The 12,498-nt window shown below is 38.3% G+C and overlaps 1 pseudogene; it reads left to right on the top strand.

Annotated features, from left to right (window-relative positions):
• The first annotated feature begins 7,792 nt into the window (after positions 1-7,792).
• Positions 7,793-9,134, top strand: LOC129011575 (legumain-like; annotated as a pseudogene).
• Positions 9,135-12,498: the final 3,364 nt, after the last annotated feature.

Genomic DNA, 12,498 nt, shown 5'->3' with positions numbered 1-12,498 from the left:
CAAAATTATATGGGTTGGTGCAAGCATAGAAAAATAAATCAATTAAATACAATAGATACTCCAAATGTAAATCGACTAACTGTGCATGATGTGCAGGTTTGTTGCATAGGTAAACATGTATCATGGTCGTTTGCTGCACAAATCAGCCCATCACCCACGTAGTAAGCCCAGCATCCATTAACTATTTTTCCTGATGCTCTTCTTCCCCGCAATCCCCCAACAAGCCCCACTGTGTGTTGTTCCACCAACCTGTCCATGTGTTCTCATCATTCAGCTCCCACTTATAAGTGAGGACATGGGGTGTTTGGTTTTCTCTTCTTGTGTTAGTTTGCTGAGAATGACAGCTTCCAGCTCCATGTCTTAGGCTAGATCTTTTTTGTTTACAAAAAAACCACTTTATATTTGTAATTTTATTTAAAATACCTTTAAAAAAATTCACATTGTTTTAAATGTATAGATTATTTTAGATAGGACATGATCTTGTTCTCTTTTATGGCTGTGTAGTATTCCATGGTGTATATGTACCACATTTTCTTTATCCGGTCTATTGTTGTTAGACATTTGGGTTGATTCCATGTCTTTGCTATTGTGAATAGTGCTGCAATAAATGGCACTATTTATGGGTGCATGTATCTTTATAATAGAATGATTTATATTCCTTTGGGTATATATCCAGTAACTGGATTGCTGGGTCAAATGGTATTTCTGCTTCTAGATCTTTGAGGAATGGCCACACTGTCTTCCACAATGGTTGAACTAATTTACACTCCAACCAACAGTGTAAAAGCATTTCTTTTTCTCTGCAACCTCGCTAGCATCTGTTGTTCCTTGACTTTTTCAATAATCACTATTTTGATTGATGTGTGGTGGTCCGTCCAGAGTTTGTATTTCTCCCTGAAATAATCTAGAAGGGTTGTATATATCCAGGAATTTATTCATCTCCTTTAGATTTTCTAATTCTTATTCTTAAAGGTGTTCATAGTAGCCTTTAATGATCTTTTGCATTTCTGTGGTTTGTTGTAATATCTTCGATTTTGTTTCTAGTTTAGCTTGTTTGGATCTTCTCTCTTCTTTCCTTGGTTGATCTTGCTAATTGTGTATCAATTTTGTTTATCTTTTCAAGAAAACTAGCTTTTTGTTTCATTTATGTTTTGCATTGTTTTTGCTGTTTTAGTTTTATTTAGTTCTGCTCTGATCTTTGTTATTTCTTTTCTTCTACTGGGTTTGGTTTGTTCTTATTTCTCTAGTTCTTTGAGATGTGACCTTAGATTGTCTATTTGTGCTCTTTCCCACCTTTTTTTTTTTTTTTTTTTTTTGAGATGGAGTCTCACTCTCTCACCCAGGCTGGAGTGCAGTGGCACTATCTCAGCTCACCGCAACCTCTGCCTCCCAGGTCTAAGAGATTCTCATGACTCAGCTTCTCAATTAGCTGAGACCACAGGTTCATGCCACCACACTCGTCTAATTTTTGGTAGAGATGGGGTTTCACTATGTTGGCCAGGCTGGTATCAAACTCCTGACCTCAAGTGATCCACCCACTTTGGCCTCCAAAAGTGCTGGGATTGCAAGTGTGAGCCACTGTGCCCAGCTCTTTCAGACTTTTTGATGTAGGCATTCAATACTATGAACGTTCCTCTGAGCATTGTTTTTGCTGTATCCCAGAGGTTTTGATAGGTTGTGTTACTATTATCATTAAGTTAAAAGAATTTTTACATTTCTAGCTTGATTTCATAGTTGACTCAACGATCATTCAGGAGTAGGTTTTTAATTTCCATGTATTTGCATGGTTTTGAGGGTTTCTTTTGCAGTTGATTTCTAACTTTATTCCAATGTGGTCTGAGAGAGTAGTTGATATAATTTCAATTCTCTTAAATTTGTTGACACATTTTGTGGCCTATCATATGGTCTATCCTGGAGAATGTCCCGTATGCTAATGAATAGAATGTATATTCTGCAGTTGTTGGGTAGAATGTTCTGTAAATATCTGTTAAGTCCATTTGATCTAGTGTGTAGTTTAAATCCATTGTCTCTTTGTTGACTTTCTATCTTGATTACCTCTCTAGTGCTGTCAGTGGAGTATTGAAGTCCCCCACTATTATTTCATTGCCTCTATCTAATTTCTTAGGTCTAGTAGCAATTATTTTATAAATTTGGGATCCCCAGGGTTAGGTGCGTATGTATTTAGGATTGTGATATTTTCCTGTTAGACTAGTCATTTTATCATTATATAATGTCCCTCTTTGTTTTTTTCAACTGTTGTTACTTTAAAGTCTGTTTTGTCTTATATAAGACTAGCTACTCCTGCTTGTTTTTGCTGTCCATTTGCATGGCATATCTTTTTCCACCACTTTACCTTAGGTTTCTGTGAGTCCTTATGTGTTAGGTGAGTCTCCTGAAGACAGAAGATACTTGGTTAGTGAATTCTTATCCATTGTGCCATTCTGCATCTTTTAAGTGGAACATCTAGGCCACTTACATTCAGTGTCAGTATTGAGATGTGAGGTACTATTCTAGTCATGCTCATTGTTGCCTGAATACCTTGTCTTTTTTTTCATTGTGTTATTATTTTATAGGTCCTGTGAGATTTATGCCTAAGAAGGTTCTATTTTGGTGTATTTTGAGATTTTGTTCCAAGGTTTAGAGCTCCTTTTAGCAGTTCTTGTAGGGCTGGCTTTGTAGTGGCAAATTCTCTAAGCATTTGTTTGTCTGAAAAAAGACTATCTTTTATTCATTTACGAAGATTAGTTTCACTGGATATGAAATTCTCGCTTGATAATTGTTCTGTTTAGGAGGCTAAAGATAGGACCCTAATCTCTTCTAGCTTGTAGTGTTTCTGCTGAGAAATCTCCTGTTATTCTGATAGGTTTTCCTTTATAGGTTACCTGATACTTTTGCCTCACAGCTCTAAAGATTCTTTCCTTCATCTTGACTTTAGATAAGCTGATGGCTATGGGCCTGGGCAATAATATTTTTATGATAAATTTCCTGGGTGTTCTTTGAGCTTCTTGTTTTTGGATGTCTAGATCTCCAGCAAGGAACAAGAAGTTCTCATCAATTATTCCCTCAAATATATTTTTCAAACATTTCAATTTCTTTTCTTCCTCAGGAACACCACCAATTATTCTTAGGTTTGGTCATTTAACATAATACCAAACTTCTTGGAGGCTTTGTTCATTTTTTTAAAATTCTTTTTTCTTTGTCTTTATCGGATTGGGTTAATTCAAAAACTTTGTCTTCGAGTTCTGATGTTCTTTCTTCTACTTGTTCAATTCTATTGTTGAAATTTTCCAGTGTATTTTGCATTTCTCTAAGTGTGTCCTTCATCTTCAGAAGTTGTAATTGCTATTTATGCTATCTTTTTCTCTGGAGATATTTCCATCCATATCCTGTAATATTGTTTTAATTTCTTTAAGTTGGTATTCACCTTTCTCTGGTGCCTCCTTGATTAGCTTAATAATAGACCTACTGAATTCTTTTTCTGGCAATTCAGAGATTTTGTCTTGGTTTTAATCCATTGCTGGTGAGCTAGTGCAATCTTTTGAAGGTGTTAAAAAGTCTTGTTTTTTCATATTACCAGAATTGTTTTTCTGGTTCCTTCTCATTTGTGTAGACTATGTCAGAGGAGAGATCTGGGGCTCAAGAGTTATTCTTCAGATTCTTTTGTCCCACAGGGTGCTTGCTCCCTTGATGCGGTGTTCTCCCCCTTCTCCTAGGGGTGGGGCTACCTGAGAGCCTGACTGCAGTGATTGTTATTCCTCTTCTGGGTCTAACCACCCAGTGGAGCTACCAGGCTCCAGGCTGGTACTGGAAAGTACCTGCAAAGAGTTCTGCAATATGATCTGACTTCAGTTCTCTCAGCCATGGATACCAGCATCTGCCCTGGAGGAGACAGCAGGGGAGTGAAGCGGACTCTGTGAGGGGCCTTGGTTGTAGTTTTATTCAGTGCACTGTTTTTTTTTTATGGCTGGTTTGCTGGCAGTAAACTTATCACATGGACAGAATCAGGACCTCTGGTTAGCCAGGATGTTACAGGCAGTGGAGTCAGCTATTGCTTTCTTGGGGCAGGATTGTTCTGCTGTAATGGCTTGAGTTTCTTGGCCTCCAGCCAGGAGGTGGCACTTTCAAGAGAGCATCAGCTGTGGTGGTGTGGAGAGGAAACAAGCTTGCTCTAGCATAGCCTAGGTAAGTATTGGGGTTTGTCAGGTGATGCGCAGGGTCATATAGCTCCCAAGAGATTATGTCTTTTGCCTTTGGCTACCAGGACAAGTAGAGAAAGACCATTAAGTGGGGGCAGTGTTAGGTTTGTCTGAGCTCAGACTATTGTTGGGCAGGGTTTGCTGTGGCTGCTATGAGGATGGGAGTTAGGTTATCAGGCAGATGGAATCCCGGGGGGTTATGGCTGCCTCCACTGCTTCATATAGGTCTCCTAGGAAGTAGAGAAAAGCTGGCACTGACCAGCCTCATCCAGCTCCCATGCAGTGAGAAAGGCCAGTTTATTCCTGTCATGCTTCCCCAACAGCCCCAAGTTTCTAGGCTGGCAGCTGGTAACCAGGGCTGGGAACTTGTCCCTGGCTATAAGCCTCCACAAACTTAGAAAACAAGCAAGGCATTCAGGCCTTGCCTCTCCCCATTGTGACTTCTGTGCTCATATCTGTACTCCCCATTCACCCCCATCCCCAGATTCTGCCCTGGAAAATTTGCACTGGGTCAAAATCCCTACAAAGTTCAGCTAGAAGTTTCCTTCTCCCTATGTTCTTTCCCCAGTTCCATTAGCAGCCTGCCCCAAGGACCCATGTGTGATGAATTCAGAAATGGTTTCCCTGGGCTTTTCTATGGTCCAGGAGTGCTTACAGGGTTTTTCCCACTGCTGCTTCTTTTATATTTCACCCAGCTCTCTAAATTTGCCTCAACTCTAGGCAAAGTTAAATTATTCTCCCATAATCTGGATTTTCAGGCTCCCTGGTGAGGACGTGTGTTTCAAGGTGGACCTTTTCCCTCTCACACTTTGGGTACTCGCTGATCTTCAGCTGTCTCTCAGAGTTTGCAGCAGCAAGCCACTTCTTTCAAAGCATCTGTTAATTCTTTCAGTTTTCCTGACATGTTCCTTTAGTAGTCCTTGGAGCAAAAGTTCATGATGTGAGTCTCCACACACTGTTTTGTCCATCTGAGTGGTAGTTGCAAGTCAGTCCTGCCTCCCATCTGCTGTCTTCCCTACTTTCCTAAATTATCTTTTAAAAAAATCTTTACAACCACCTTACAAGGCAAGCACAATCATCATTGCTCATTTGCTGAATGATAAGATTGAGACTAAGCTACTTCCACGTGATCTCAAGACCAGTAAGTATCAGGTCAGGGTTAGAACACACGCATCCAGATTCCAGAATGTTAAACATTAAATAATATGTTGTCAATACTTATGCTCTAATATGGTGCCTAATGTGGACATAAAAAGTGATAAAACTCTTTGAGTATATATTGATAAGACTCATACTTTGGAATCTAGAAATGTTCTCTGACCTTGTATATGTATTTGAAGTACAAGTCTAAGAGAAAGGCAAAGGTAGTTTTGTAAATTGTAGGGTCTGTCAGCCTCATTTATGTTGCTGAAATTGTAAGAAAATTGAAAATCTGAAATCAAGAAACTTATTAAGCATATCATGTTATATTCATGCAATTTAATATTATTATTAAAATTATATTCTGTTAAACTTAATGACCTAGAAATATATTGTGTATGCATATGTAATAAGTTACAGTATTACATGATAGCATTAATGTAATTTAATGAATATAAATGAGCCACAAATTTATGAATTATAATCTCAAGTATAAAAATAACTAACATAAATTATCCTGGGGGACAATTGCAGAAATATTAATTCTGCCTAGTAGGAGACAATATCTTGTTGTTTTAAACATATTTGGTTCTACTTCCAAATGTTCAACAATTTTGATGCATAATTTTAAAATGCAATTCAATCATAAAAATAAAGTTTTGAAGTTTATCTTTCTATTTCACTTTTTAGCAACATATTGACTCCCTAAAATAGATTATATCTATATTCTAGTCTGGGGAAGAAAGAAAGAAAAAGAAAGAAAGAAAGGAAAAGAAAGAAAGAAAGGAAGAAAGAAAGAAAGAAAGAAAGAAAGAAAGAAAGAAGGAAAGAAAGAAAGAAAGAAAGGAAAAGAAAGAAAGAAAGAAAGAGAAGGAGAGAAAGAAAGATAGAAAGAAAGAAAGAAAGGGAAAGAAAGAAAGAAAGAAAGAAAGAAAGAAAGAAAGAAAGAAAGAAAGAAAGAAAGAAAGAAAGAAAGAGAAAGAGGCAACTCTTACTTATCCAGAGGATCCAAGGATTCTTTATAGGCCAGAGAAGTCAGCCACAACTGCAAAGCTTCAGCCAAACAGATGAAAGATCAATGTTCTGGAATTATCCTTGATGGAAGGTAGAAACTGTGGAAAAAAATTAGCAAAAAGCAGCATGATTATTTTGGATATTTTCATGGAAGCAGCAGGTGCTTCAAAGTTTTGTCTTCATTAGAAAAGCAATGGCTGTCTGAATGTCTATCTTCGGGTGTTCACTGAGAGTTTGAATATTTGACATGATCTGTGGCGTCACTGCTATTACCTAATAGAACTGAGGAAGAGTCAGGAAAGAATCACAGAAGATGGTTATATAAAGAGTTTGTATTAACAACTTGCAAATTTTAAAAAAAGTAATTATTCATATTAATAATATTAGACATCTGAAATTAGACACTTGGATTAGACAAGTGAAAAGGACTGGAGAGTAATTAATAAATGGAAACAGAAATATGAATTTTTTCAAAATGTGGCTTGAAAGAGAAGTTAAGAGAAACTAAGAATAAGTCCATAAGTTTCAAAATCCATCTAAGAAATAGTAGAAAAAAAAAGACCTAAAGCTCCTAAGAAGGGGGAAGCAAAAGAGAATATTTGAAGAAAATATAATCCAATACTTTCTATAAAGAAGATTTAAAAAGCATTATTCAGAATAAAAGAATACCAATAGTCAACAGAGATTAAAAGAAAAAATACCTACACATAAACACACTGTAATGAAACCTTGAACATTTTATTTAAAGGGCCATTCCAAAAGACCACCAAAAATAAATGTCAGATTTCTTTTAATGAAAGATACCAGATGTTTCCTAGAAATGACAATTTCAGGAAGAAAAAATGAGAAATGACTTTAAGGACAATATTTGACTGAGACTTGTATAGAGATTTAAGTTCAGAAATTTTCTGACATACAAGGACCCAGAAATTTATCATACATATAGGCTTTTTGACAGAATAACTAGAGAATGTAATAGATCAGAAAGGAAATCTCAAATGATACAATACAACTGAAAACATAGGAAACAAATATAAGTGGCTACATTGTTTGTGTGTTAAAATTAAAAAAAAAAAACTGAAGGCAAATAAAAGGTTAGAAAACAACTGACCACAATTTTCAAAAAGTACTGTCAAGGAGAAACAAGAACTATGCCACATTTACTGTAAATAAGTGCAGAAAGTACAATAAGATTTTATTAGATTCGGCTAACTAAATACTGCCAACAACTTTCACGTGATGCAAAATTCCATTGTATTTGCTTGGATGTATTTTATCTGAGAATATTATGCTGTACTGTTACATTATTCTCAAATTTATAATTAAGATTTTTGTCACGGTCCCGCCGCCGCCACCACCACGGTCACTCGCCACCACCGCTGCCACCACTGCCATCACGATCGCTTATGACAGGTTTCTGCAGTTGAACTCCAAAGTGCAGAATGGTTTGGAAAGTAGCTGTGTTCCTCAGCGTGGCACTGGGCACTGGTGCTGTTCCCACAGATGATCCTGAAGATGGAGGCAAGCACTGGGTGATGATCGTGGTGGGTTCAAATGGCTGATATAATTACAAGCACCAGGCAGCTGCGTGCCATGCCTACCAGATCATTTACCGGAATGGGATTCCTGACGAGCAGATCATTGTTATGATGTACGATGACACTGCTCACTCTGAAGACAATCCCACTCCAGGAATTGTGATCAACAGGCCCAATGGCATGGATGTCTATCAGGGATTCCCGAAGGACTGACTACACTGGAGAGGATGTTACCCCACAAATTTCCTTGCTGTGTTGAGAGGCGATGTAGAAACAGTGAAGGGCATAGGATCCGGGAAAGTCCTGAAGAGCGGCCCCCAGGATCATGTATGTGTTCCTTTACTTCACTGACCATGGATCTACTGGAATACTGGTTTTTCCCAATGAAGATCTTCATGTAAAGGACCTGAATGAGATCATCCGTTACATGTACATAATGTACCAAAATGTACATAAAATGTACCAAAAGATGGTGTTCTATATTGAAGCCTGTGAGTCTGGGTCCATGATGAACCACCTGCCTGATGACACTAATGTTTATGCGACTACTGCTGCCAACCCCAGAGAGTCGTCCTACACCTGTTACTATGATGATAAGACGTCAACGTACCTGAGGGACTGGTACAGCGTCAACTGGATGGAAGACTCGGACGTGGAAGATCTGACTAACGAGACCCTGCAGTGCCACCTGGTAAAATCACACACCAATACCAGCCACATCATGCAGTATGGAAACGAAACGATCTCCACCATGAAAGTGATGCAGTTTCAGAGTATGAAACACAAAGCCAGTTCTCCTATCTCCCTGCCTCCAGTCACACACCTTGACCTCACCCCCAGCCCTGATGTGCCCCTCATGATCGTGAAAAGGAAACTGATGAACATCAACGATCTGGAGGACTCCAGGCAGCTCACAGAGGAGATTCAGCGGCATCTGGATGCCAGGCACCTCATTGAGAAGTCAGTGCGCAAGATCGCCTCCTTGCTGGCAGCGTCCGAGGCTGAGGTGGAGTAGCTCCTGTCTGACAGAGCCCCGTTCACGGGGCATAGCTGCTACCCGGAGGCCCTGCTGCACTTCCAGACCCACTGCTTCAACTGGCACTCCCCCACGTGCGAGTATGCGTGGAGACATTTGTACGTGCTGGCCAACCTTTGTGACAAACCGTACCCGCTTCACAGGATAAAATTGTCCATGGACCACGTGTGCCTTGGTCGCTACTGAAGAGCTGCCTCCTGGAAGCTTTTCCAAGTGGGAGCACTCCCCAGAATGTGTGCTAATCAGAGACTGAAGAGGTGGAGTCAAAAGTCCCCGCTGCTCCTGGCCCTCCTGAGGAGCCCCCACTCTAGGGCTCGCTCCAGGACCTTCCTCACAGGATGACTTGCTCGCTGTTACCTACTTCCCCAGTCTTCTCTGAAAACCTACAAATTGGGGTGGGGAAAGCTCTGTATTGAGAAGGGTCATATTTGCTTTCTAGAAGGTTTTTTTGTTTTGCCCGTTAGTTTTAAGGAGCAGGAAGTTCATGGGGGCTTCTGTAGCCCCTCTCAAAAGGAGTCTTTATTCTGAGAAATTTGAAGCTGAAACCCCTTTAAATCTTCAGAATGATTTTATTGAAGGGGGCCGCAAGCCCCAAATGGAAAACTATTTTTAGAAAATATTATGATTTTTGATTGCTTTTGTATTTAATTCTGCCAGTGTTCAAGTCTTAAAAAATAAAGATTTATAACAGAATCCCCCAAAATTAAATTAAATTAAATTAAATTAAATTAAATTAAAATAAAATAAAAAGTTTTTCTTCCTTTTATGGAAAAAAAAAAAAACCCTTACTTTATAGTGAACCCAAATTGCTTTTTTTGAGAGTCAAGCATTCCATTCTTGACAAAGTTTTGGATTAATAGGATGTGTTTTGTCATTACCTGATCTTACAACTTATTCTCAGATTCAGTGACTCCATTTTAGTATGTTGGATATTTTAAGCTATTATTTGACTGGCTACCCTGTGTCTGCTCTGCATAGTTGTCTTGATTTTAGTTTCTAAACATATTTTCCAGGTAGTGACAAAATATGTGAAGGCATATGTGAATTAGGTTCTGCTCAGGTAGACTGGCTTTAAATGATCGTTTTAGCAATGATGGAAGACAAGTTTTGGGGTCGTGTTTTGCTTTAAGTCTTACCTAAATATTATCTCCTATCAAAGGGAAGAAATTACACTTGATGTTTACAGGTATGTAAATAAAAAGTCTTAAAACACGTTCCTAACATGTGAATAAAGCTTGTTTTCTGTTTTCATCCCTCTCAAGTATTTTATGGTTACCAGAAATCAATGTCATCAGTGATAGAGTGACAGAAATAACGTAAGTGTGTTAGAAAACTAGGGGTCACTTCTGTGATTCTACTGATCCGTGAGTGCAAGATACAATATTTGAACTAATTTTTTTTTTCTTGAGAGAGAGTCTCTCTCTGTCGTCCAGGCTGGAGTGCAGTGGTGCATCCTCAGCTCACTGTAAACTTCCTCTCCCGGGTTCAAGTGATTCTCCTGCCTCAGCCTCCTGAGTAGCTGGGATTACAGGCCTGCGCTACCACAACCAGCTAATTTTTGTATTTTTAGTAGAAACGGGGTTTCACCATGTTAGTCTCGAACTCCTGACCTCAAATGATCCACCCACCTCGGCCTCCCAAAATGCTGGGATTATACACATGAGCCAACGGGCTTGGCCACTGAACTAAAATTTTTATTGAGCTTAGATCACCATAATTTAAGAAAGGAGACTATCTGTTAAATGTTGTATATAATGAAATAACATAATTTGTTACTTATTAATAATATAACTTCTAACTAAACTGTGAACAGTTATTTAGCACATTGAGGCAACTTCTGAAGGTTATTCTGTAATTTTGCAAAAGTACTCAATTTTAGTTAAAACTAACTTTATTTCAGTTTACTTTTAGCATTTTACATATATTTTATAATATACATTTTTTCTCAATTACTTTTATAGTTTATGTTTATAATAATGATAACATAAAAGTTTTATCATTGTAATCCCAGCATTTTGGGAGGCTCAGGCGGGCAGATCACGAGGTCAAGAGATGGAGACCATCCTGGCTAACACGGTGAAACCCCATCTGTACTAAAAATACAGAAAATTAGCTGGGTGTGGTGGCAGGCACCTGTAGTCCCAGCTACTCAGGAGGCTGAGGAAAGAGAATGGTGTGAACCCGGGAGGCGGAGCTTGTAGTGAGCCGAGATGGCGCCACTGCACTCCAGCGTGGGCAACAGACCGAGACTCCGTCTCAAAAAAAAAAAAAAAAAAGTTTTATCGTGTGTATATCTATATCTAATAGCTATATCTATATTTAACTTATCTATACACATATAAATGATGCTTATACTGAATATTTTATTGGTTCTTAATTTTGATATTAGAAATAATAGTTTCTAAGAACGTACGAAGTACGTTAGAAAATGATTGCTACAACACAAATTGTTTACCTGTTGAATAATATTTTTAACTGAATATTAAAAATTCTACTCTAAATCACCTATATTAAACCATAAGACAACTACCTTAATATCATCAAGTTATTAGAAAAATGAAAAGAATTTCTCAAAGTTTTTTAATAATCTCAAAAAATAAAGATTAAATCTGATCAAAATAATACTTTGTCTTCGCCTATTTATGTATTAAACAGTTCTTTAGGCACATTTGAGAAAACTAACTTAAAACTGTAGTAGCTTATGTTTATTTAATGTGTCCTATGTATTGGATCATATTTAAGCACCTCATTAAAATTATATAATTTCATTCACAAAGTAACTGTAGAAGTTAATAAAATTATTTATGTTGTGCTAAAAATGTATGCAAAAGAGTGGCTAGAATATGAAGTTTAAAATTTAATCTACTCAAAGGAGGAAGTTAAGCAATAAAATGATTGATGACTTGGAGGTCCTGATACGATTTTAAGAACTGTTGAAGGTGAAATGTTAGAGTGAGCTTTAAAAGTAAGAAATGGGCCGGGCGCAGTGGCTCACGCCTGTAATCCCACCACTTTGCGAGGCCGAGGCGGGCGGATCATGAGGTCAGGAGATCGAGACCATCCTGGCTAACACGGTGAAACCCCGTCTCCACTAAACAATACAAAAAAATTAGCCGGGCGTGGTGGCAGGCACCTGTAGTCCCAGCTACTGGGAGGCTGAGGCAGGAGAATGGCATGAACCTGGGAGCGGAACTTGCAGCGAGCCGAGATCGCGCCACTGCACTCCAGCCTAGGAGACAGAGAGAGACTCCGTCTCAAAAATAAAAAATAAAAAAAAGAAAAATAAAAAAAAGTAAGAGACGGTCATTATTCGGATGCTTAAAGTCAGATTTCAAATGACAAACATTTTGACTTTGACAATGAGATTTCTCATATAGACTGGTGTGTGATGCATAAAGCACGTAGATGGTCTGATGGAACCTGGGATAATCTGAATCCCTTTACATGAGTGGACCACACAAATACTATTGATTTCTATGTGTATCATAATATAAAAAACTTTGGGAAGCAAGGGGCTAAATGGCACATGTATCAGTTTTATCTTCTCTATGGATAAAAATGCAGAACATTGAGA

This window comes from Pongo pygmaeus, chromosome 14, assembly GCF_028885625.2.
Source record: "Pongo pygmaeus isolate AG05252 chromosome 14, NHGRI_mPonPyg2-v2.0_pri, whole genome shotgun sequence".
NCBI lineage: Eukaryota > Metazoa > Chordata > Mammalia > Primates > Hominidae > Pongo > Pongo pygmaeus.
Note: the sequence above shows the minus strand (reverse complement) of the source record. Positions and strands in the feature narration are given on the sequence as shown.